This window comes from Pseudophryne corroboree, chromosome 1 (genome assembly GCF_028390025.1).
Source record: "Pseudophryne corroboree isolate aPseCor3 chromosome 1, aPseCor3.hap2, whole genome shotgun sequence".
In the NCBI taxonomy this organism is placed as follows: Eukaryota; Metazoa; Chordata; class Amphibia; order Anura; family Myobatrachidae; genus Pseudophryne; species Pseudophryne corroboree.
In genome coordinates, this window is record NC_086444.1 from 319,252,500 (window position 1) to 319,280,262 (window position 27,763).

Sequence of the window (27,763 nt, forward strand, 5' to 3'; positions counted from 1 at the left end):
AAGAGGAAGTAGTAGGACCAAAGTGTATAGCCCTCATTGGGATTTTGGTCCCAGAAATGTGAACATGATACGGAATCATTTGCGGGAGTGGGAGGACCCCAAGGCGAAGTTGTTAGAACAATAAAAGGAGAACAATATATATCAAAATAATTGGTGCTAGAACAAAGCGAAAGCCGATGTAACGATATGTATATACACATAATTGTTAGAGCATTCCTCCAAATTGTTCCCAGCATTTCCAAATTTACAACACCCGATCTTCTAAGGAGGTCTCCGATCCTTATACTGGCCGGGCCCAGCCTTGCTTAGCTTCCAAGATCGGACGGTGTTGGGCGTCCCCAGGGTGGTATGATTGTAATACTAACGTGGGAACACTAGGCATGGGCTCAAAATTAGCCGTATATACAGAAAATTAGAATCAGTATCCAGACCTGGATACTTTGAGGCCTAAGGTGGTGTGACAGATTTGAAAGGCAGTATAAACTCTACACCAGATGCTTCTAGACGAGGACCAACATTATCAAAGAGAAATACATCTTTTCGAACAGGAGGAAGGGGATCAGACAGACAGAAGGGATGGAATAGAGGGATCATAAATATGGGGCATTTGATGCCAGTTACTTCTAAAACAGGTCCTCTGTTCTGTCCTTTTAAAAGATTACAGCACCTGATCTCCCCTGGAGGTCTCCCAGCCAGGTACTGGTCAGGCCCACACTGCTTCGCTTCCAAGATCTGCCGGAATCGGGCATGTCCAGTGTGGTATGGCTGTAAACTTGTTCAGGAGACAGGGATCCAATGGCAGGTATGAGGTAAAAGGGGCTAGTATCCAAAAGGGAGCTTACATTACAGGAAGGGTGCAATTTCATATCCCTCATTGAAGCCGTCTGGGTGCAGGGTATTCAGTTCATAGATCCAGAACATCTCCCTCCTGGAAAGGAGGTTGGAGAGATCACCTCCTCTGTCTCCCAGGGATACCATTTCGATGCCTTTGTAAGTTAGTGCCTCCGGATCAGAATTATGGTATTGATGGAAGTGTCTTGATACAGCATGCATTAGGACTTTGTTTCTTACGCTTCTAATGTGCTCTTGAATGCGAAGTTTCAATGCCCTCTTAGTTTTTCCAATGTACTTCATTTTACACGGGCATTCTAGAAGGTAGATCACTGATGGTGTGCTGCAGTTAATAAACTGTTTGATCCGATATTCTTTATTGGTGTTGGTATTGAAAAAAGTTTTCCTATTTTGGTGAAGATATCTGCAAATGTTACATCTGCCACATTTGAAGCTGCCCACACACTTAGGCATGATGTTTTTTGCTCCAGGATTTCTTAGCATGCTGGGTGCCACAAGGTCCTTTAGACTTTGAGATTTCCGAAAGACCAATCTTGGTTCTTTGGTGAGGTAGTCCTTCAGAATGGGATCCATTAGCAATATATGCCAGTGCTTCTTGAGTGTTTGCTTGATAAGGTTCTCGGGTCTACTGTATGTGGTGATGAACTTCACTGTGTCCTCTTTGTTTTCCTTTGGTTTGTAGTTGAGAAGGTCTCTTCTTTCCAGGCTTTTTGTTCTGGCAGTGGCTCCTTCCAGAAGTCGAGTGGGATACCCCTTTTCCCTAAATCTTTCCTGGTACACTTCGAGTTGTTTATCTCTGTCTTCACTGGCTCTGCAATTTCGTGCTACTCTATTAAATTGAGAGAAGGGGATATTGTCCTTCCACTGTTGCTGGTGATTACTCCTATAATGCACATAGCTGTTCATGTCCACCTTCTTGATGAAATTGCTTGTAATGATTTCTTTTCCTGAGTGTGTTAAGACTAAGTCCAGGAATTCAATTCTTTCGGTGTCATCTATGGCCGTGAAACTGAGATTCATATTATTATCCGAAATGTATGCTAGAAATCCCTTAAAACTCGGCTGGTCTCCTTCCCACACAATTAAAATATCATCAATATAACGTTTGTAAAAAATGATATTGTGCTGATATGGGTTGTTTGTAAAAACATACTTGTTTTCCCACTGTCCCATAAAAAGATTGGCAAAACTGGGTGCAAAAATGGTGCCCATCGCTGTGCCACAAATCTGGAGATAAAACCCATCTAAAAACTTAAAATAAATGTGTTTCAGTATAGAGTGCATGAGTTCGCATATAAAAAGTCTATGATCCTCCGTGATGAGATGGTCTTTACTGAGAAAATCATTACAAGCCTCAATCCCCTTGGCATGCTCTATACAGGTGTATAGAGATTGCACGTCATTCGTGACCCATCTGTATGTATCCTTCCACTGGAATGTCTCCATTAGATTCAGGACCGAAGTAGTATCCTTCAGGTAGGTCGGTAGTTCCATCACATACTTCCTCAGAAATATATCCACATACTCTGAGAGATGTGAGGTCAGGGAATCAATCCCTGCCACAATAGGTCTGCCTGGGGGGTTGTCTAGGGATTTATGTATCTTAGGGAGAAAATAAAAGATGGGGGTGGTGGGGTTGGAATTAAACAGATACTGATACTCCTCTTTAGTAATAATTTCGCGCCTGAAGCCCTTTAGAAGCATTGTCCTCAATTCTTCCACAAAAATTTCCTTAGGGTCATTGGCCAACGGAGTATATGAGGATCTATCTCCTAGTAATCTGTTTGCTTCTATGGTATATGCTTCCCTATCCATAATAACCAACCCCCCCCCCCCCTTTATCAGCCGCTTTGTTCTAGCACCAATTATTTTGATATATATTGTTCTCCTTTTATTGTTCTAACAACTTCGCCTTGGGGTCCTCCCACTCCCGCAAATGATTCCGTATCATGTTCACATTTCTGGGACCAAAATCCCAATGAGGGCTATACACTTTGGTCCTACTACTTCCTCTTGTTCTTTTCTTCACTATAACTACTTCCACATGCTAATGGCACTAGTTCTAGGCTCACATAATGCATTTTTCTTTATGTGCATACTGGTAATTGTGCAACTTCTATATAAGCCTCCTCTTTCCACCACACCAGCACTAATAATACTATTAATTAAAGGTATTTATTTAGTGCACCTATATATTTTTTATATATATTTTATTATTGTTTCTGTTTACATTTAAACTGCGCCAATACAACCCCTGACCCCACTTTTTCTTTATTATTTTTTCACATATGTATGATTGGCTATGGAGCTGTACAAAGTACTAGGCAAAGGATAAAATCCAAACGAAAAACTGAACTCGGGGAATCTCCCTAGGTGATTCTGACTCCAAAAACATGGCCGCCACAAATACAGAGCACTAAGGAACTGCCTTATCAGGAAATGGCCGCCGGAGGATGTTGTTCCCCTACGCACACAGGAACTGGTCCGCCGCATCAAAGATCCCCAGTAACGGCGCGGAAGTGTCCCGATAGACCTAGCCGGTGCATGCGCACTTCGCAAAGAAGGACGCCGGATGTGGGGCGGATATGAGGTCACACAATGCCCGGACAGGAAGTCCACGGCTTTCGTGTTATTTTCATGATTTAAACATGTTATATTGCACTTTTTATACCACATTTGTAGTGTTTAATGCCTTGATTTATCTAAGTGTATTTACTTGTGGTATTTTTGACCCTTTTTGTTGTTTTTGATTCTTTTAATTAATTACAGGAAGTGATGTAAGCACCACTTCCCTTACAGGATGAGTATATATAGATGATCTGTCTCTAGTTTCAAACTACCCCTTGATGAAGTCCACACAGGACGAAATGCGTTGGATGCTGCCTTGATCTAACCTCAATTATTAAGTTAAGATATTTTACTCCTCTCTCTTATGATTTTTTTACTTTTTTATTCCTATATATTTTTATGTTCTATGTACCGTTTTTATGTTCTTTATAACTTTTTAAGCGTTTTATTTTTCCCCCTTGTGCATGTTATTTTAATTGTATCAACTTCCATTTTAAATACTCGGGTTTGTTTTAGTGCTTCACAGTCTAATAAATTTTATACTTTTTATATAACTGCCTATTTTTGCACTTGTTTGACACCAGCGGTCGCCTATACTACCTCATCTTTTGTCCACACGTGTATAAATGCATTAATAATGTGCGGCACATGTGAAAGGGGCATTGTGTGTGTCATTATGTGTATAAGGGCATTAATAATGTGCGGCATATGTGGAAGGGACATTATGTGTATAAGGGCATTAATAAAGGTTGGCTTAATGTGTACGGTGCATTATGTTTATAAGTACATTAATAATGTGTCATACTGTATGTGTAAGGGGCATTACTGTGTGGTATTATGTGTATATATGCATTACTAAAGTGTGGCATTATGTTTATAAGGTGCTCTACTTTGTGGCGTAATGTATAGAAAAGGAACTACTGTGTGGTCTAATGTGAATAAGGAGCAATATAGTGTGGTGTAATGTGGAGAAGGGGCACTGTTGTAAGAAGTAACGTATATGAGGTAAAGTGGTACTACTGTTTGGTGTAATCGCATGATAAAATGTGTGGCGTAATTTGAACTGGGTGTACTATTGTGTGGCCATGCCCCTTCCCAGCAAGAACACACCCCGTTTTGGGCTGTTCGCTGAATGTGCGCACTGTTTTTTATTTAAAATATAGGGGGCATGACTACCAAAATGAAGACTGCTATGGGTGAGGGGTGATGGTGCTGGGAAAGGGGTGCAGGGTCAGAGGCAGAACTAGCTGCGGTGCTAGGGGGCACCAGCCAAAATCTTGCCTAGGGCATCATATTGGTTAGGGCCGGCTCTGAGTACAAGGGAGGGAAAAAAGGGAAGAAAAAAAAAAAAAGATTTAAGTGACATATTTAAACAACTAAGGCTGGTATCCTATTAGCTGCAGTAAATTAGTAGGAAGTGGGCAGGATCACTTTTCCGGGAAGCCAGGTGACTAAGCAAGAAAAAAAAAACCACCACAGGGAGTCTCCCGAACCTTCTGGGACAGTAGGTAAATATGATATAGAAAAAAAATATTCTTTATGGTAGACTTACCGCTAATAACTATTTCTCCTAAGTCCACAGGATCCGCAGGATAACACTGGGATATGAGGTACCGACAGCGGATTGGCACCAAACGATCAAAGCTTTCGGCCTCCCAGAATGCAATGGGCCCGTCCCTATATCCCCACCTCCTGGCTCAGGCAATGCAGTTGTTTTCCAAAGCTCAAAGAAGGAGCATCATTAAGAGCCCTAAACAGGCGAGAAGGAAGAGGTTAGTAAGTAAAAGGATCCTCAAATCAGGTGCGTTAGGGTGGGATCCCTGTGGACTTAGAGGAGAAATAGAGTTATCAACGGTAAGTCTACCATAACGATTATTTCTCCTGCAGGGTCCACAGGTTATCCGCAGGATAACATTGGGATGACCCAAAGCAATTTAGCGGTGGGGATGCTCCTGATTGGACAGGAGTATCCTTCGCCCGAATTCGGCATCCTGAGAGGCAAAGGTATCAAATGCATAATGTCTAATGAATGTGGTAATGGAAGACCATGTGTTTCCCTCTTATATAGCTGTTCTGCTGAAACACCACGTTGTGCTGCCCATGACGGTCCTACCTTACAAGTAGAGTGAGCAGAGACATTAGCCGGAACAGGGAGCTCAGCTTGAGAATATGCTTCTGAAATGGTCATTCGAAGCCACCTCGCCAGTGTCTGCTTGTCAGCAGACCATCCTTTCTTGTGAAATCCATAGAGAATGAAGAGAGTCTGTTTTTCTGATGGCACTGGTATGATCCACGTAGATCCTTAAAGCACGGACTACGTCCAATGATGCATCTCCAGCAGAAAGTTCCGGCCCTTGGAAGGCTGGGACTACAATTTCTTCGTTAAAGTGGAATTTAGACACCAACTTAGGAAGATAACCAAATTTGGTTCTGAGAACCACTCTATCTGAATTAAAAAAAAAAAAAAAAAAATCAGAAAAGGAGGGCGACATAACAATGCCCCTAAATCTTAAACTCTTTTCAGTGGTTCAAGTGGGGCAACATGAAGGGCCTTTAGGACTAAACTTAAGTTCCAAGGCACTGTAGGAGGAACAAAAGGAGAATGAATGTGCAGCATTTCCTGGAAAAAAAGTGTGCACATTATGTAGGTTAGCAGTTTTCTTTTGGAACCATACAGTCAATGCTGACACTTGCACTCTCAAAGAAGGCACCCTTAGACCTTTGTCCATTCCTAACTGAAGGAATGCTAGGACTCTGGAAACTCTGGATCAAGTTTCCGGTCACTACACCATTGAGTATAGGCTTACCATATTCGGTGATAAATGCAAGCTGAGGAAGATTTCCTTGCTCAATCTAATATCCAAAAGGGTCTCCCTTTGTCCAGATGGGATGTCTGCAGCCACCAGGCTAATGACCTCTTTACATCCAGAGAAAGGACCATAGTCTGTGTTTTTATCGTCTGATGAAAGCCATTCCATTTGGAAAGGATCAGACGTTGGAGAGGCCTCGAGTGGAACTGAGCATACTCCATCATGTTGAATGTTGACACCATCAACCGCGTCACACGCATTGCTGCGTGAATGGATACCCTTTGACTGTGTAGCAGCTCCTGAATCCTTGACTGAATCTTGGATATTATGATCAGAGGTAAAATTAGACTCTGAAGACTCGAATCCTACACAGCCCCCAAGTGAGTGATCCGTTGTGATGGAACCAAGGACAACTTTGCCCAATTTATGAGCCAACCGTGTCTCTGCAAACAAGCTATTGTCTGCCACAGATGACACTGAAGCAATTCCTGAGATTGTGCCAAGATTAATAAATTGTCGAGGTATGGAAAAATCCTTAACCCCTGCTGACGGAGATAAGGTGCCATTACCACCATAATTTTGGTGAAAACTCTGGGACCTGTGGCAAGTCCAAATAGTAGGGCCTGAAACTGAAAATGTTGCTGGAGGATAGCAAACCTGAGATAGCGCTGAGGGAACAGTGCTATAGGAACATGAAGGTAAGTATCTTGGATATCCAGGGATACCATAAAATCCTCCACCTCCATGGCCAAAATAATGGAACGTAATGTCTTCATATGAAACAGAGGCACCCAAATGTACTTGTTCAGCACTTTGAGATTGAGTATGGGCTGGAACAACCCATTTGGCTTCTGGACTAGAAACAGGTTGGAACAAAAACCTTGTCCTCGTTGTGCAGGAGGAACTGGAATTATCACTCCTGACTGAAGCAACTTCTGAACTGCCTCTTGCAAAGCCCTGGCCTTCGTTTCCACTGAAGATGGGCTGGTACAAAAAAAACTTTGAGGAGGGTGTTTCTTGAAAGCAAACGCATAACCATGAGATACCGCTTCTTGCACCCAGGCATCTGTGGTAGACTGGTGCCAGATCTGTGCAAACTGAAGAAGTTGGCCTCCCACCCTGGGATCCCCTAGGTGGAGGCCCGCACCATCAGGCTGATGGTTTATCTTCTGATTTGGAAGCTGGCCCTCTGGTAGCCCAATGCTTTTTAGTCTTACCATACTTGTCAGATTGAGACCGTTTGCCATAACCCTTTCCTTGTGCTTTTCCTTGAGTCAGAAAGGGCCGAAAAAGCTGGAAATCTAGGCTTGGATTTAGGTGGAAGGAAACTTCACTTTCTTGGAGTCTGCTTCTGACTCCAAAATACTGTTTAATTTTTTACCAAAAAGAATATCTCCAGTAAAAGGCAAAGACTCCAGCACCTTCTTAAATTCTGAGTCAGCTTTCCCTGTACGTAGGCAAACCGCCCTGCGAGCTGCTACTGCCGAGGCTGATGCCCGAGATGCAATTGTACCCATATCCGTACCAAAAAAATCAGCAACCAGCCACCTCCTATCCCTTACCACCCCTCTCCTTCCCTCTTACCAACTCGGACATCTTTTTCCCATGTATCTGGTGGGGAAGTCATGGCCCTCATTCGTTCCTTACCCCCTCAACCTCCCCACTTGACCCTATCCCCTCCCGCCTCCTCTGCTACCTCTCTCTGCCAGCTCCCATCTTGTCCACCTCCTCAGTCTCTCCCTCTCATCAGGCACTGTCTCCTCTTCCTTCAAGCACACACACGTCTCCCCTATTCTTAAAAAAACCTTCCCTTGATCCACACACTCTCTCCAACTATCGACCGATCTCTCGCCTTCCTTTTGCCTCCAAACTCCTTGAGCGTATTTTCTATAACCGCCTTTCTTTCTTCCCACTCACTACTTGACCCATTCCAGTCTGGCTTCTGCCCTCTCCACTCCACTGAGACTGCCCTCACAAAAGTCTGCAATGACCTGCTATCTGCTAAATCCAAGGGTCACTACTCTCTGCTTATTCTTCTTGACCTCTCTACTGCTTTTGACACTGTGGACCACTCTCACCTCTGCAAATACTTCACTCCCTTAAGCTGCATGATACTGCCCTCTTCTGGTTGTCCTGCTACCTCTCTGACCATTCCTTCTCTGTCTCATCTCAAGGCTCCCCCCCCCCCCCTACTTCCACTAACTGTAGGTGTCCCCCAAGGCTCTGTTCTTGGTTCTCTCCTTTTCTCTCTCTATACTGTACATCCTCCTTAGAAGATCTCATTAGCTCTTTTGACTTACAATATCATCTCTAAGCTGATGACACTCAAATCTACCATTCCTTCCCTGACCTCTCTCCTGCTCTCCTCACTCGTGTATCCAACTGTCTCTCTGCTATCTCTTCCTGGATGTCCCAGCGCTTTCTTAAACTTAACATGTCTAAGACTGAGCTGATCATCTTCCCACCCTCTCGCACAACCTCACCTCCCACAAATTCACTATCTATAGATGGCACTGTCTCCTCTAGCCCCCAAGTGCACTGTCTTGGAGTAATCCTTGACTCCTCCCTCTCCTTCAAACCACACATTCAGCACCTATCACAAACCTGTCATTTTCATCTCAAAAATATTTCCAGGATCAGACCCTTACTCACCCAGGATGCCACTAAGACCCTTATCCACTCACTGGTCATCTCCAGACTGGACTACTGTAATCTCCTCCTGACTGGCATCCCTAACACATACATCTCTCCACTCCAATCGATCCTCAATGCTGCTGCCTGGATCATCTTTCTCACCAAACGCACTACTTCCACCTCACATCTCTTACTAGCCCTTCACTGGCTCCCCTTCCCTTTCAGAATCCATTTCAAGCTTCTCACACTCACTTACAAAGCCCTCACTCACTCCTCTCCCAGTTACATCTCTGACCTTATCTTCCTTTACACTCCCGTTCGTCCTTTTGCTTTGCTAATACACGCCGCCTCTCCTGCCTTCCGATTACCTCCTCCCACTCCTACCTCCAAGATTTTGCACGTGCTGCTCCCATTTTCTGGAATTCTCTACCCCTCCCCCTCAGACTCCCCACCGCTCTACAAAACTTCAAGCGGGCTCTCAAGACACTTCTTCACCAAACCCAGCCATCTCTTATCCTAAGCCTTCTGTGGCCCATGCTCACTTTCTACCCTGTGTCACCCCTGTCTGTGTGCCCCTCCCCTTTAGAATGTAAGCTCTCACAAGCAGGATCCTCTTCCATCAAGTGCTTTTACGTCTCTTATTTAAACTTTTCTTCTTTTCCATACTATCTTTGATGGTGCCAAATCCTTCGGTTTTCTGCCACCCTGATACTTATTACAGTGCTGTTTACTGATGCAACTATGTTTATATACCCTGTACTTGTCCTATATTATATTGAACTCTAAGTCACTGCCTTCATGTTTGCTTATTTGTTTATTTTGTAATTGGGCGCTGCGGATCCCATGTGGCGCCATATAAAATAAGAATTTACTTACCGATAATTCTATCACTCGTAGTCCGTAGTGGATGCTGGGAACTCCGTAAGGACCATGGGGAATAGCGGCTCCGCAGGAGACTGGGCACAAAAGTAAAGCTTTAGGACTACCTGGTGTGCACTGGCTCCTCCCCCTATGACCCTCCTCCAAGCCTCAGTTAGGATACTGTGCCCGGACGAGCGTACACAATAAGGAAGGATTTATGAATCCCGGGTAAGACTCATACCAGCCACACCAATCACACCGTACAACCGGTGATCTGAACCCAGTTAACAGCATGATAACAGAGGAGCCTCTGGATAGATGGCTCACAACAACAATAACCCGATTTAGTTAACAATAACTATGTACAAGTATTGCAGACAATCCACACTTGGGATGGGCGCCCAGCATCCACTACGGACTACGAGAAATAGAATTATCGGTAAGTAAATTCTTATTTTCTCTGACATCCTAGTGGATGCTGGGAACTCCGTAAGGACCATGGGGATTATACCAAAGCTCCCAAACGGGCGGGAGAGTGCGGATGACTCTGCAGCACCGAATGAGAGAACTCCAGGTCCTCCTCAGCCAGGGCATCAAATTTGTAGAATTTAGCAAACGTGTTTGCCCCTGACCAAATAGCTGCTCGGCAAAGTTGTAAAGCCGAGACCCCTCGGGCAGCCGCCCAAGATGAGCCCACCTTCCTTGTGGAATGGGCTTTTACAGATTTTGGCTGTGGCAGGCCTGCCACAGAATGTGCAAGCTGAATTGTATTACAAATCCAACGAGCAATAGTCTGCTTAGAAGCAGGAGCACCCAGCTTGTTGGGTGCATACAGGATAAACAGCGAGTCAGATGTTCTGACTCCAGCCGTCCTGGAAACATATATTTTCAGGGCCCTGACTATGTCCAACAACTTGGAGTCCTCCAAGTCACTAGTAGCCGCAGGTACCACAATAGGTTGGTCCAGATGAAACGCTGAAACCACCTTAGGGAGAAAATGAGGACGAGTCCTCAATTCCGCCCTGTCTGAATGGAAGATCAGATAAGGGCTTTTACAGGATAAAGCCGCCAATTCTGACACGCGCCTGGCCTAGGCCAGGGCCAACAGCATGACCACTTTCCATGTGAGATATTTTAACTCCATAGATTCAAGTGGTTCAAACCATTGTGACTTTAGGAACCCCAAAACTACATTGAGATCCCAAGGTGCCACTGGAGGCACAAAAGGAGACTGTATATGCAGTACCCCTTTTACAAACGTCTGAACTTCAGGAACTGAAGCTAGTTCTTTCTGGAAGAAAATTGACAGGGCCGAAATTTGAACCTTAATGGACCCCAATTTTAGGCCCATAGACACTCCTGTTTGCAGGAAATGCAGGAATCGACCTAGTTGAAATTCCTCCATCGGGGCCTTACTGGCCTCGCACCACGCAACATATTTTCGCCTAATGCGGTGATAATGCTTTGCGGTTACATCCTTCCTGGCTTTGATCAGGGTAGGGATGACTTCATCCGGAATGCCTTTTTCCTTCAGGATCCGGCGTTCAACCGCCCTGCCGTCAAACGCAGCCGCGGTAAGTCTTGGAATAGATAGGGTCCTTGATGGAGCAGGTCTCTTCTTAGAGGTAGAGGCCACGGGTCCTCCGTGAGCATCTCTTGAAGTTCCGGGTAACAAGTCCTTCTTGGCCAATCCGGAGCCACGAGTATAGTTCTTACTCCCCTCCGTCTTATAATTCTCAATACTTTTGGTAAGAGAGGAAGAGGAGGGAACCCACACACTGACTGGTACACCCACGGTGTTACCAGAGCGTCCACAGCTATTGCAGGAGGGTCCCTTGACCTGGCGTAATACCTGTCCAATTTTTTGTTTAGGCGGGACGCCATCATGTCCACCTTTGGTTTTTCCCAACGGTTTACAATCATGTGGAAGACGTCTGCTGAGGAAGTCTGTTTCCCAGTTGTCCACTCCCGGAATGAACACTGCTGACAATGCTATCACATGATTTTCCGCCCAGCGAAAAATCCTTGCAGCTTCTCTACGTGGGCGACTGCCGTGATGTTGTCCGACTGGATCAGCACCGGCTGACCTTGAAGCAGAGGTCTTGCTTGGCTTAGGGCATTGTAAATGGCCCTTAGCTCCAAGATATTTATGTGAAGTGATGTCTCCAGGCTTGACCACAAGCCCTGGAAATTTCTTCCCTGTGTGACTGCTCCCCAGCCTCGCAGGCTGGCATCCGTGGTCACCAGGACCCAGTCCTGAATGCCGAATCTGCGCATTCTAGAAGATGAGCACTCTGCAACCACCACAGGAGAGACACCCTTGTCTTTGGTGACAGGGTTATCCGCTGATGCATCTGAAGATGCGATCCGGACCACTTTTCCAGCAGGTCCCACTGGAAAGTTCTTGCGTGGAATCTGCCGAATGGAATTGCTTCGTAGGAAGCCACCATTTTTCCCAGGACCCTTGTGCACTGCTGCACTGACACTTGGCCTGGTTTTAGGAGGTTTCTGACTAGTTCGGATAACTCCCTGGCTTTCTCCTCCTGGAGAAACACCTTTTTCTGGACTGTGTCCAGGATCATCCTTAGGAATAGAAGACGTGTCGTCGGGATCAGCTGCGATTTTGGAATATTAAGAATCCAACCGTGCTGCCGCAACACTACTTGAGATAGTGCTACCCCGACTACCAACCGTTCCCTGGATCTTGCCCTTATCCGGAGATCGTCCAAGTAAGGGATAATTAAAACTCCCTTCCTTCGAAGGAGTATCATCATTTCGGCCATTACTTTGGTAAAGACCCGGGGTGCCGTGGACAAACCAAACGGCAGCGTCTGAAACTGATAGTGACAGTTCTGTACCACAAACCTGAGGTACCCTTGGTGAGAAGGGTAAATTGGGACATGGAGATAAGCATCCTTGATGTCCAGAGACACCATATAATCCCCTTCTTCCAGGTTTGCCATCACCGCTCTGAGTGACTCCATCTTGAATTTGAACCTTTGTATGTAAGTGTTCAAGGATTTCAGATTTAAATTAGGTCTCACCGAGCCGTCCGGCTTCGGTACCACAAACAGCGTGGAATAATACCCCTTTCCCTGTTGTAGGAGGGGTACCTTGATTATCACCTGCTGGGAATACAGCTTGTGAATGGCTTCCCATACCGCCTCCCTGTCGGAGGGAGACGTCGGTAAAGCAGACTTTAGGAAAACGGCGAAGGGGAGACGTCTCGAATTCCAATTTGTACCCCTGAGATACCACCTGAAGGATCCAGGGGTCCCCTGTGAGTGAGCCCACTGCACGCTGAAATTTTTGAGACAGGCCCCCACCGTGCCTGAGTCCGCTTGTAAAGCCCCAGCGTCATGCTGAGGACTTGGCAGAAAACGGGAGAGGGCTTCTGTTCCTGGGAACTGGCTGTTTGCTGCAGCCTTTTTCCTCTCCCTCTGCCACGGGGCAGAAATGAGGAGCCTTTTGCCCGCTTGCCCTTATGGGGCCCAAAGGACTGCGCCTGATAATACGGCGTCTTCTTATGTTGAGAGGCTACCTGGGGTAAAAATGTGGATTTTCCAGCCGTTGCCGTGGCCACCAGGTCTGTTAGACCTACCCCAAATAACTCCTCCCTTTTATAAGGCGATACTTCCATATGCCTTTTGGAATCAGCATCACCTGACCACTGTCTTGTCCATAACCCTCTTCTGGCAGAAATGGACAGCGCACTTACTCTTGATGCCAGTCGGCAAATATCCCTCTGTGCATCACGCATATATAGAAATGCATCTTTTAAATGCTCTATAGTCAGTAATAAACTGTCCCTATCTAGGGTATCAATATTGTCAGTCAGGGAATCCGACCAAGCCACCCCAGCACTGCACATCCAGGCTGAGGCGATTGCTGGTCGCAGTATCACACCCGTGTGAGTGAATATATATTTTAGGATATTTTACTGCTTTCTGTCAGCAGGTTCCTTAAGGGCGGCCGTATCCGGGGACGGTAGTGCCACCTGTTTAGACAAGCGTGTGAGCGTTTTATTCACCCTAGGGGGTGTTTCCCAACGTGCCCTATCCTCTGGCGGGAAGGGGTATGATGCTAATAACTTTTTAGGAATTAACAGTTTTTAATCGGGGGAAACCCACGCATCATCACACACTTCATTTAATTCCTCAGATGCAGGAAAAACTACAGGCAGTTTTTTCTCACCCAACATAATACCCTTTTTAGTGGTACTGGTATTATCAGAAATGTGTAAAAACATTTTCCATAGCCTCAATCATGTAACGTGTGGCCCTACTGGAAGTCACATTCGTCTCTTAATCGTCGACACTGGAGTCAGTATCCGTGTCGGCGTCTGTATCTGCGGTAACGGGCGTTTTAGAGCCCCTGATGGCTTTTGAGACACCTGGACAGGCACAGGCTGAGTCGCCGGCTGTCTCATGTCATCAATCTTTTGTAAAGAGCTGACTCACATAATTCCTTCCATAAGCTCATCCACTCAGATGTCGACTCCCTAGGGGGTGACATCTCTGTTACAGGCAATTGCTCCGCCTCCACCTCATTTTCCTCCTCATACATGTCGACACAACGTACCGACACACAGCACACACACAGGGAATGCTCTGATAGAGGACAGGACCCCACTAGCCCTTTGGGGAGACAGAGGGAGAGTATGCCAGCACACACCAGAGCGCTATATATATATATATATATATATATACACAGGGATAACCTTATATAAGTGTTTTTCCCCTTATAGCTGCTGTATTGTTATACTGCGCCTAATTAGTGCCCCCCTCTCTTTTTTAACCCCTTTCTGTAGTGTAGTAACTGCAGGGGAGAGCCAGGGAGCTTCCCTCCAACGGAGCTGTGAGAGAAAATGGCGCCAGTGTGCTGAGGAGATAGGCTCCGCCCCCTTCTCGGCGGCCTTTTCTCCCGTTTTTCTGTGGAATCTGGCAGGGGTTAAAATTCATCCATATAGCCCTGGGGGCTATATGTGATGTATTTTCGCCAGCCAAGGTGTTTACATTGCTGCTCAGGGCGCCCCCCCCTAGCGCCCTGCACCCTCAGTGACCCTCAGTGACCGAAGTGTGCCTGAGTAACAATGGCGCACAGCTGCAGTGCTGTGCGCTACCTTGTTGAAGACTGATGTCTTCTGCCGCCGATTTTTCCGGACCTCTTCTTGCTTCTGGCTCTGTAAGGGGGCCGGCGGCGCGGCTCTGGGACCGAGCTCCGAGGCTGGGCCTGTGTTCGGTCCCTCTGGAGCTAATGGTGTCCAGTAGCCTAAGAAGCCCAATCCACTCTGCACGCAGGTGAGTTCGCTTCTTCTCCCCTTAGTCCCTCGATGCAGTGAGCCTGTTGCCAGCAGGTCTCACTGAAAATAAAAAACCTAAAACTAAACTTTCACTAAGAAGCTCAGGAGAGCCCCTAGTGTGCACCCTTCTCGGCCGGGCACAAAAATCTAACTGAGGCTTGGAGGAGGGTCATAGGGGGAGGAGCCAGTGCACACCAGGTAGTCCTAAAGCTTTACTTTTGTGCCCAGTCTCCTGCGGAGCCGCTATTCCCCATGGTCCTTAAGAGTTCCCAGCATCCACTAGGACGTCAGAGAAAATAATAATAATAATAATAATAATAATATCATCTAAGGCTGCTTCTTCCATAAAAATAGCTGCCTGTTTGATATGTGCAATATGGGATTTTTGCTCTCTAGATGCCATTGAAAGGTCATCCTCCAATGCATCAGTCCAGGCTGCCACTGTTTTTGCCATCCAAGCAGAAGCCATGGCTGGTCTTATGATTGCCCCAGACAAGGAGAAAATGGTTTTAAGAAAACCATCTATTTTCCTATCCGTGACATCACTTAATGACGTTGAAGGCAGAGGTAATGTAGATTTTCGCACCAATCGGATGACATGCTTATCTACTTTGGGAGCCAACTCCCTTTTTAAACAGTCCCCAGCCGGAAGGAGATAATGGGAATTTCATTTCCTTGGAATTTTAAACTCCTTACTGGGTGTAACCCAAGCCTCTTGCATAATTTCCGTCAGCTGTTCTGACCAAGGAAACTCAGTCCTAACTATTTTGGGATGTTTAAACACAAGTGCCTTTGATTTTAACAAAGGCTCTGCTGCCTCCTCTAAGGATAGAATGGCTTTCATAGTATTAATTAGCTCAGGAATGTCCACTGAGCTGAGGCCTTCCTCCTCGTCTCTGCATGCAGACCCGGAGTGCGATGAGTCCTCATCCTCCGAAGAGTCCTCATCTGAAATGTGTAGACTGTGAAGATGTTGTTTCATGTCTATGTGATTTACTTACCACCGGCCTTTCAACCTGTTTCTGTTGAGAGGCTGACGATTCCTGTACTGGTTATGGTAACGCCCAGTTGGAATGTTGCATGTAAGGGTTAATAGGGTAACCTATCCCTGGCATAGGAGCTGGCATTATCCGCTCAGCTATACTGGATAATGTGTGCAAAAGTAGCCCATAGGAGTTCAACTTGAACCTGTGCCTGCCTCGGATTATTCTAGAGGCTTTGGTGAAAGCTAAAACAATTTGCACATAATACATTTTTAACCAGATTCTGAGAGGTTAACCCAGCTTTGCAAGACAAACATGACATTAGTATTGGTGCTGATGTGGAGAGTGTATCCTCCTCACCCTTGTCTCTCAGACATGATAAATAAATCGTAGAAGAAATAAAATCAGTTATAAAGCTTAGGATCATATAAATTCAAGGTGCACTTCCCTTAAATGTGTTTGAGGTTAGTCGGTTTGCTTCTCCTCCCAATCTCAAAGAGTTTTCAGGTGTACATAAAAGAAAAAAAATAAGATTTTACTCACCGGTAAATCTATTTCTCGTAGTCCGTAGTGGATGCTGGGAACTCCGTAAGGACCATGGGGAATAGCGGCTCCGCAGGAGACTGGGCACAACTAAAGAAAGCTTTAGGACTACCTGGTGTGCACTGGCTCCTCCCACTATGACCCTCCTCCAGATCTCAGTTAGGATACTGTGCCCGGAAGAGCTGACACAATAAGGAAGGATTTTGAATCCCGGGTAAGACTCATACCAGCCACACCAATCACACCGTATAACTCGTGATATTATACCCAGTTAAAAGTATGAAATATAACTGAGCCTCACTAACAGATGGCTCATAACAATAACCCTTTAGTTAGGCAATAACTATATACAAGTATTGCAGACAATCCGCACTTGGGATGGGCGCCCAGCATCCACTACGGACTACGAGAAATAGATTTACCGGTGAGTAAAATCTTATTTTCTCTGACGTCCTAGTGGATGCTGGGAACTCCGTAAGGACCATGGGGATTATACCAAAGCTCCCAAACGGGCGGGAGAGTGCGGATGACTCTGCAGCACCGAATGAGCAAACTCAAGGTCCTCCTCAGCCAGGGTATCAAACTTGCAGACTTTTTCAAAATTGTTTGAACCCGACCAAGTAACAGCTCGGCAAAGTTGTAAAGCCGAGACCCCTCGGGCAGCCGCCCAAGAAGAGCCCACTTTCCTCGTGGAATGGGCTTTCACAGATTTAGGTTGCGGCAGTCCAGCCGCAGAATGTGCAAGTTGAATCGTGCTACAGATCCAGCGAGCAATAGTCTGCTTAGAAGCCGGAGCACCCAGCTTGATGGGTGCATACAGGATAAATAGCGAGTCAGTTTTCCTGACTCCAGCCGTCTTGGAAACATCTATTTTCAGGGCCCTGACTACGTCCAGTAACTTGGAGTCCTCCAAGTCCCACGTAGCCGCAGGCACCATAATAGGTTGGTTCACATGAAAAGCTGATACCACCTTAGGAAGGAATTGGGAACGAGTCCTCAATTCCGCCCTATCCATATGAAAATCAGATAAGGGCTTTTGCATGACAAAACCGCCAATTCTGATACACGCCTGGCCGACGCCAAGGCCAATCGCATGACCACTTTCCACGTGAGGTATTTTAGCTCTACGGATTTAAGTGGCTCAACCCAATGCGGCTTCAGGAAATCCAACACCACGTTGAGATCCCACGGTGCCACTAGAGGCCCAAACGGGGGCTGAATATGCAGCACTCCCTTAACAAAAGTCTGAACTTAAGGCAGTGAAGCCAGTTCTTTTTGGAAGAAAATGTACAGAGCCAAAATCTGGACCTTAACGTAACCCAATTTTAGGCCCGTAGTCACTCCTGACTGTAGGAAGTGCAGAAATCGACCCAGTTGAAATTCCTCCGTTGGGGCCTTCCTGGCCTCACACCAAGCAACATATTTTTGCCATATGCGGTGATAATATTTTGCGATCACATCTTTCCTAGCCTTAATCAGCGTAGGAATGACTTCCTCCGGAATGCCTTTTTCCTTTAGGATCCGGTGTTCAACCGCCATGCCGTCAAACACAGCCGTGGTAAGTCTCGGAACAGGCAGGGCCCCTGCTGCAGCAGGTCCTGTCTGAGCGGCAGAGGCCATGGGTCCTCTGAGATCATTTCTTGAAGTTCTGGGTACCAGGCTCTTCTTGGCCAATCCGGAACCACGAGTATAGTTCTTACTCTTCTCCTTTTTAGTATTCTCAATACCTTGGGTATGAGAGGCAAAGGAAGGAACACATACACCGACTGGTACACCCACGGTGTTACCAGAATGTCCACAGCCATCGCCTGAGGGTCCCTTGACCTGGCGCAATATCTTTTTAGCTTTTTGTTGAGGCGTGACGCCATCACGTCACCTGTGGCCTTTCTCAACGGTGTACAATCATTTTGAAGACTTCTGGATGAAGTCCCCACTTTCCCGAGTGGAGGTCGTGCCTGCTGAGAAAGTCTGCTTCCCAGTTGTCCACTCCGGGAATGAACACTGCTAACACATGATTTTTCGCCCATTGGAAAATCCTTGTGGCTTCTGCCATCACCATCCTGCTTCTTGTGCCGCCCTGCTGGTTTACATGGGCGACCGCCGTGATGTTGTCTGACTGGATCAGCACCGGCTGGTGTTGAAGCAGGGTATGGCCTGACTTAGGGCGTTGTGAATGGCCCTTAGTCCCAGAATATTTATGTGTAGGGAAGTCTCCTGACTTGACCATAGTCCTTGGAAGTTTCTTCCCTGTGTGACTGCCCCCCAGCCTCGAAGGCTGGCATCCGTGGTCACCTGGACCCAGTCCTGTATGCCGAATCTGCGGCCCTCTAGAAGATGAGCACTCTGCAGCCACCACAACAGCGACACCCAGGCCCTTGGAGACAGGGTTATCAGCCGATGCATCTGAAGATGCGACCCGGACCTCTTGTCCAACAGATCCCACTGGAAGATCCTTGCCTGGAACCTGCCGAATGGAATTTCTTCGTAAGAAGCTACCATCTTTCCCAGGACTCGCGTGCATTGATGTACTGACACCTGTATTTGTATTAGGAGGTCTCCGACTAGAGATGACAACTCCTTGGCCTTCTCCTCCGGGAGAAAACCTTTTTTCTTGTTCTGTGTCCAGAACCATACCCAGGAACAGTAGACGCGTCGTAGGAACCAGCTGCGACTTTGGACTATTCAGAATCCAGCCGTGCTGTTGTAGAACTTCCCGAGATAGTGCTACTCCGACTAACAACTGCTCCCTGGACCTCGCCTTTATAAGGAGATCGTCCAAGTACGGGATAATTAAAACTCCCTTTTTTCTAAGGAGTATCATCATTTCGGCCATTACCTTGGTAAATACCCTCGGTGCCGTGGACAGACCAACGGCAACGTCTGGAATTGGTAATGACAATCCTGTACCACAATTTTGAGGTACTCCTGGGGAGGAGGGTAAATGGGGACATGCAGGTAAGTATCGTTGATGTCCAGTGATACCATGTAATCCCCTTCGTCCAGGCTTGTAATAACCGCCCTGAGCGATTCCATTTTGAACTTGAACCTTCGTATATAAGTGTTCAAGGATTTCAATTTTAGAATGGGTCTCACCGAACCGCCTGGTTTCGGTACCACAAACATTGTGGAATAGTAACCCCGGCCTTGTTGAAGGAGGGGTACCTTGATTATCACCAGCTGGAAGTACAGCTTGTTAATTGCCGCCAGTACTACCTCTCCTCGAGGGCAGCAGGCAAGGCTGATTTGAGGTAACGGCGAGGGGGAGTCGCCTCGAACTCCAGCTTGTATCCCTGTGATACTACTTGCAGAACCCAGAGATCCACTTGTGAGCGAGCCCACTGGTCGCTGAAGTTCCTGAGACGCGCCCCCACCGCACCTGGCTCCACCTGTGGAGCCCCAGCGTCATGTGGTGGACTCAGATGAAGCGGGGGAAGATTTTTGATCCTGGGAACTGGCTGTCTGGTGCAGCTTTTTCCCTCTTCCCTTGTCTCTGTGCAGAAAGGAAGCGCCTTTGACCCGCTCGCTTTTCTGAAGCCGAAAGGACTGTACCTGATAATACGGTGCTTTCTTAGGCTGTGAGGAACCTGAGGTAAAAAAAATTCTTCCCAGCTGTTGCTGTGGATACGAGGTCCCAGAGACCATCCCCAAACAATTCCTCACCCTCATAAGGCAGAATCTCCATGTGCCTTTTAAAGTCAGCATCACCTGTCCACTGCCGGGTCCCTAATACCCTCCTGGCAGAATGGACATTGCATTAACTTTTGGATGCCAGCCGGCAAATATCCCTCTGTGCATCCCTCATATATAAGACGACGTCTTTAATATGCTCTATGGTTAGCCAAATAGTATCCCTGTATAGGGTATCAATATTATCTGACAGGGTATCAGACCACGCTGCAGCAGCACTATCCATGCTGAGGCAATTGCAGGTCTCAGTATAGTACCTGAGTGTGTATATACAGACTTCAGGATAGCCTTCTGCTTTTTAACAGCAGGCTCCTTCAAAGTGGCCATATCCTAAGACGGCAGTGCCACCTTTTTTGACAAACGTGTGAGCGCCTTATCCACCCTAGGGGATATCTCCCAACGTGACCTATCCTCTGGTGGGAAAGGGTACGCCATCAGTAACTTTTTAGAAATTACCAGTTTCTTATCGGGGGAACCCACGCTTCATTCACTCATCTGATGGGGGAACAAAACACTGGCTGCTTTTTCTCCCCAAACATAAAACCCCTTTTTTTGTGGTATTTGGGTTAATGTCAGAAATGTGTAACACATTTTTCATTTCCGAGTGCAACGGATGTTCCTAGTGGATTGTGTATATGTCTCAACCTCGTCGACACTGGAGTCAGACTCAGTGTCGACATCTGTATCTGCCATCTGAGGTAGCGGGCGTTTTTGAGCCCCTGATGGCCTTTGAGACGCCTGGGCAGGCGCGGGCTGAGAAGCCGGCTGTCCCATAGCTGTTACGTCATCCAGCCCTTTACATAAGGAGTTGACACTGTCGGTTAATACCTTCCACTTATCCATCCACACTGGTGTCGGCCCCACAGGGGGCGACATCACATTTATCTGCCTCTGCTCCGCCTCCACGTATCCTCAAACATGTCGACACAGCCGTACCGACACACCGCACACACACAGGGAATGCTCTGACTGGGGACAGGATCCCACAAAGTCCTTTGGGGAGACAGAGAGAGAGTATGCCAGCACACACCAGAGCGCTATATAATGCAGGGATTAACACTATAACGGAGTGATTTTTCCCCCAATAGCTGCTTGTATACACAATATTGCGCCTAAATTTGGTGCCCCCCCTCTCTTTTTAACCCTTTGAGCCTGAAAACTACAGGGGAGAGCCTGGGGAGCTGTCTTCCAGCTGCACTGTGATGAAAAAATGGCGCCAGTGTGCTGAGGGAGTTAGCCCCGCCCCTTTTTCGGCGGACTTTTCTCCCGCTTTTTTTAGGAATTCTGGCAGGGGTAATTTATCACATATATAGCCCTGGGACTATATATTGTGATGATTTGCCAGCCAATGTGTTTATATTGCTGATCAGGGCGCCCCCCCCCCCCAGCGCCCTACACCCATCAGTGACCGGAGTGTGAGGTGTGCATGAGGAGCAATGGCGCACAGCTGCAGTGCTGTGTGCTACCTTGTTGAAGACCGAGGTCTTCTGCCGCCGATTTTCCGGACCACTTCTTGCTTCTGGCTCTGTAAGGGGGACGGCGGCGCGGCTCCGGGACCGAACGATCGAGGTCGGGTCCTGTGTTCGATCCCTCTGGAGCTAATGGTGTCCAGTAGCCTAAGAAGCCCAAACTATCTCCAGTCAGGTAGGTTCGCTTCTTCTCCCCTTAGTCCCTCGCTGCAGTGAGTCTGTTGCCAGCAGATCTCACTGTAAAATAAAAAAACCTAAAAATATACTTTCTTTCTAGGAGCTCAGGAGAGCCCCTAGTATGCATCCAGCTCAGCCGGGCACAAGATTCTAACAGAGGTCTGGAGGAGGGTCATAGTGGGAGGAGCCAGTGCACACCAGGTAGTCCTAAAGCTTTCTTTAGTTGTGCCCAGTCTCCTGCGGAGCCGCTATTCCCGATGGTCCTTACGGAGTTCCCAGCATCCACTAGGACGTCAGAGAAAACAGATCGCAAATAGATCCTTGTGTAATACAGTCTGTTAATAGGGGTACTTCACACCAAAAGATCAGGATAGAAATGAAGATTACGGGGGAATCCCCCTTTTTAACCACTCACAATAGTGTATGGAAATGCAGGCATATCATCAAATATCCACAGTGATATACACCATCACCGAAGTCAGATCAAGTGAAAGAATTTCAGGGTTGCCCCCTTTATATTGCACTCACAATATAACAGGTCTCAAGCAGGCATATCAGGTGCGTCTTTCTCCTGCACACTTTTCCAACCATATATATTACCTCCACAGGAATATGTAGATGTATATATCAGAAAAGATGTTTGATATTAAAAATAGTATTTTATTTACATACAATCATAAAAGAACTGGTGTATTCATACCCAGGATCCACAGAGGTTTCAAAATGTAAACGGACAAAAAAACGGGGCCAGACGGTTTCTGGTCTTCTTGGGATGAAATCACCACACAAATTCTGGCACAGACTTTCCCACCTACGCGTTTCGACCCGTACAAGGGTCTTTGTCAAGGTGTAATGGAAGCCTGTCTGATGATCCTTATATACCACTCTAATTTACACATTGGTAGTGGGTGTGTTCTGCTAATCAGTTTGTACCCTGTAATCTGCTTTGTAAAACCTAAGTCCCATAAAGTGCAGTCATTTGGTTGTAGAAATACAGTCCCGCATCCAGTACTATTTCCAAACCGGAGTAGTCAGTCCCGCGATATCCGGATGTGACGTTGCCACCTATAGTGACGTATTGATGTTCTTCGTATTCACGGCAATGTCTTTATCAGCATGGCCGCCAAACTGCTTCCGTCCGGCCACGCTTTCATGTCACATGATAAATAAATCACACACCTTTACAGTGTTAACTGCACAAATTGTGACTGCAATCACTTTAAAGTTTGTTAAAGTGACATACAATCCGATCCCTCCCCGGTTTGCACCAGCATTGAGGATACACAGAAACTGGCAGAAAATTGTAAAGTCAGCAATCACACTAGCAATCAGTCACAGATTATACATTAGTATAATAAGCAATATGAGCACATAATCAACTACAGATACATTCCAAGTATGTAGGAGAAACATATTACTGCATTACATTATATAGGAGTTTAAACGTATTCAGTTGCACAGCGAAAGTAAACAGCAGCAATAGTTTACAGACTCATATGTATCAGGCACTTATCCAACTATTCATACCAAAGGTAGATAGAGACTGAGGGGTCTATTTACTAAGCCTTGGACGGAGATAAAGTGGATGGAGATACTGTACCAGCCAATCAGCTCCTAACTGTCCTTTTTCAAACCCAGCCTGTAACATGGCAGTTAGGAGCTCATTGGCTGGTACTTTATCTCCATCCACTTTATCTCCGTCAAAGGCTTAGTAAATAGACCCCTTAGTGCTGTATCACCCGGCTCAGGAGAGTGGGATACAGGAAGATGTCAAAGTCAGAAAAATATCTCTATACACACTGCCATATTTGCACCTCATACACGTCCGCGCTGCGCATGCGTACGCTCTCCCGTGCGTGCGCATACTCACAGTCGCGGGCACCCGCAGGCGCACGGTATGCGTATTTACGGTAGAGTTTATGTGATCGTAGCGTGCGACTCAATCGGTACATATTTTCACTATATAATGTATTTTGTAGATCATGGTCCCTTTGATAGATTCTGAAAGTTTAGTTAATATAGCATGTTCCTGGACAGAGAGATCCCTCTTTGTATTGTACGAAGGGTCAGACAGGAGTAATACAGTGGTGTTTAGTATCCATCGGAAGAACATTTAAAGAGCAATATTCCGGTGTTGGTTTGGAGCGGATTAATCGCTCGTGCGAATAGTTATGGACATAAGAAGTTTATGTCCATTTACTATTATTTACTCTTACTTAGCCATGCGGCGGGAAACCCAGTATCCCACCCACCTGAACAGTTGGAAGTAGCCACAGCCCACCTGTATGAATCAACCTATGACCTTTTGTTATAGTGCGAAGCCGAATTCCTGTGTCCAATGAACAATGAGATTGTAGGGACCATTGAATTGTATTGTGTGTGGGGCATAAATAGACAAGCCGATCACATCCAGCTCACTCTTCAACGGTTATCATTGCTGAAAATCGGGAGCTGGATGTCCAGAGGCGCATGCGATCGTTCCCCTTGTGCGTAAGTGTTTCTCCGCAATCATATTGTTCTTACTGTTATTGTGAGCCATTTCTCTCTCTCTCTCTCTTCTCCTCTTTCTCTCTTATTTTCCCTTAAAACGTAATTGTATTGTATTTCCTGTGTAGTTATCCGGTTAGGTAGTCTATGTTATATTGTAGTGTATGACTTGTATTGTGTTAATTCTTTTGCAAGTATTTCATTCATAATATATAAGGCGTTAGACCCTAAGCACGGTATCTGTGTATTTCTTATAGTGTTAAGTATTCTCAGAGCGTCGGTGACGCTCGAACAGCATTTGAGTTAATAAGGTTATACTGTGTTGCATTTACACTCTATCACTACACTAAGGTCTTACAGCATATTACATAGTTTATGGTTTAGATATAAAGGTTTAACATTGTGAGCGTCAGCGCCACTGGTGATCTCCTCGTGGTCCCGAGCGTCCGCTACGCTATAGCGAATCATTACGATAGACGGTAGCCAATAGCGTGCCTGCCTGTGATCTCTCGGCCGTGAGCGAACGTGACGCTTGAGCGTCTCGACCACGGCTAAGCGATCGTTACGCATCGAGCGTACCCTTACGGTACTTAATACGTCAATAGCGTACAGTGTTCTTAGACCTCATAAAGGGTTTTATATAAGATAAATATTTAGCTTTATCAATTGGCGGCTCGCCCGTCCTTCACATATCTGCACTAGGTAATTTCAGCAGACATTATCCAGCAGCAAAGGGCGGGAGGTCATAATTCCTCGTAGTGCTGTTTGGATAAGCGTCTGCTTCGCTTAGTAAAGGGTGCTGAAGGAATCCGGGACCGGAGGTAAGACCAAAACGATAGTGTCTTTTTAAAACTTTATTTCTGTCTTGCGTACACACGCACGCATATCTGCATTTCTTTTCATTCGTGTATTTTCATATATCACTCTCCTGTTTGCCATTGTATAATTGATAAACGTACTAAGAGAGATTTGCCGCTATTTCATAGTTAAAGAGTAAAGGTAATACAGTTAAGGTATAGAAATACACACAGCTCTACCTAAAGGTAAAAGGAGAGATTGGTGTGGTGTGCGGTAGATGATCGAGGATCATCTACATTGATAAACGTGTTAGTTGTGTTACGGTGGACATTGGTTTTGTGTACACGTGTCTCTAACAAAGGGCTGAGACTCGCGTACGCAAAGGCCGACGCACGCAGCGTAAATTACGCAACGGAGCATCTGGGTACGCCCACGTAACTCAAGTCACACGATAGTGTTGATTGTTAAGTAACGCAATAAGCGATAAATAGCGCAACAGGCGATAAGTAGCGCAAATCTATTTTAAATTCGAAATTTAAATTAACAGATCCTTCTCCTAATTTGTAACACATCTGGTCTAAAGAGAAATTTCTGCGCAGAAATAGAAATAGAAACAAAAGTGTATATGTGGTGAGTGAGTGTTTGTTTTTACAATTTTGAGGATTGAACCAAAAGAAATCATCGAGTTCTCGTGAAGGTACATACGTGTAAGTGACATGCACGGTGGCTAGGGAGGCATCCTTGGTTAAACATAAAATTTGAGCATTAGAGTATAGCAGACCAGGAGGTCATACTGTAGCAGACCAGGAGGTCATAACAGACCAGGAGGTCTAGGTACAGCAGACAAGGAAGTCCGCTATAGAGTCCACAAGCACAACACCAAAAAAAGGGTTGGTGCAACACCCATATAGGCCATACAAGCTCTTACTGAAGGAATTCGCAGCCGCAATTTTCGATTCCGCTGGTCGCTCCGTACATAAGATTAGTTGCTTATGTGCTGAACGATTGTACCGCACGTAATTGTGTGCATTAGTAAACCTGACCGGTACTATTTGTGTACGAAGGTCATAAACGCTATTTGTACATTCTAACGTGATTTGTGTAATTTTTTATTTTTTCAAAAAGGGAAGTTCGCTGGTCACTCAGGAACTATCTGACAACCACACCTTTACTGGAAAGGGTTAATGCTCTGCGGATCACACTCACATGTTCCAGTAAACAAAGGTTAATAGGGGCCCTGGGTCGAGTACGCCAGCACTATATCAGTGTGATCAGGTCGTATTGGTCGGCGTGGGCGAGTGAGTGAGGTGCTCGGTAAACTTCACCGTCAACCTATCGTGAATATCTTGGTTTTTTGTAAGGTTCCGTAACACCTGCAAATTATGGGGGCCAGTTGTTCAGGAAGGGGGCGATCAACCTCGGTTCGGGTTGATTCTATAAACCGACCAGTCGGGTCGGCAAGGTACGTAATGTGTGAAAAGTACGGAAGTCACACAGAAGCTTTATGTGATGAATGGGAGAGAATGACAGTACATGACGGGGAGAAATTCCCAAGAGTAGGTAGCTTCAGCACAGAAGTGTTAACGAATTTAAGGAGAAGGATATGTCTCATTAAATCAGCAAAGAGACGAATCAAGCATTATGATTATTTGCAGTTGTGGCAACAGGAGGGTGACATACAGAGAGGATTGGCTCAGGCGGCGGGATCTGGCTCGATCAGGAAACGGATAGCCACGGCCCCACCGCCACCATACATATCAGGAGAGAGATTGGTTGCGGAGAATGACGCACTAAGGTGTAACAAACAAACACTTAGCAACTGTGTAAATGTTAAAGATAATGTTAACCAATTAACCAATGCAAGTATTAACCCGTGCAAGTTGTACCCTGTTTTGAACTTTCCCCAGGAGTGTGATCAAGAGGACGAATCGGCAACAATATCAGCGCTCTCTCTAGCAGCCACCATATCAGAAACAACAGTAGGCACGGCCCAACCCATAAGATTAGTAACAAAGCCCCCTAGCGGAGGGACAGGTGAGGTCGTATCAACGGGTAAGTACGGCACCATACACTATGCTGAAACTATTTCACCACAAACTGCAGAATCTACACAGAATGATGTTGTTAGAATTAATCCTGTTAAGGTAATAGTAGTGCCAAATGGGAAAACGGACACTTCAGGAGTCACTCCTGTTAGGAACATCGCCATGTATAGCCCGTTTATCCGAATGGAATTAAGGACCATAGTGTCTGAATTCCCTGACCCTAGAAAAGATTTAGTTGCTAGCCAAAAATACATCAGAGACCTAGGAAACACTTTAGAGCCCAATAATAAAGATTGGAAAGTACTGCTAAGAGCTTGTTTACCCTCCAATGTCGACGCAGCTCAATTTTTAGTTGACTGTGGATTAGATCAGGATGTACCTCTTACAGATGTGTACAACAAAGATAATGTAAAAAGAATAAGTTTACAGTTAAAGGAGTATTTCCCAGCGGTAGTTAAATGGAACAAGATATTCTCCATTAAACAAAAAGGAGTCAGAAACAGCTGCAGAGTATTTTCACAGAGCATTATCAGAGATGGCAAAATAC

The 27,763-nt window shown here is 46.0% G+C and overlaps 1 protein-coding gene and 1 pseudogene across 13 annotated transcripts in view; both read right to left on the bottom strand.

Annotated features, from left to right (window-relative positions):
- NCOR2 (nuclear receptor corepressor 2) overlaps positions 1-27,763 on the bottom strand; it is a 713,121-nt gene that overhangs the window by 549,883 nt on the left and 135,475 nt on the right. The window lies entirely within an intron of this gene.
- Positions 656-773, bottom strand: LOC134943656 (5S ribosomal RNA; annotated as a pseudogene).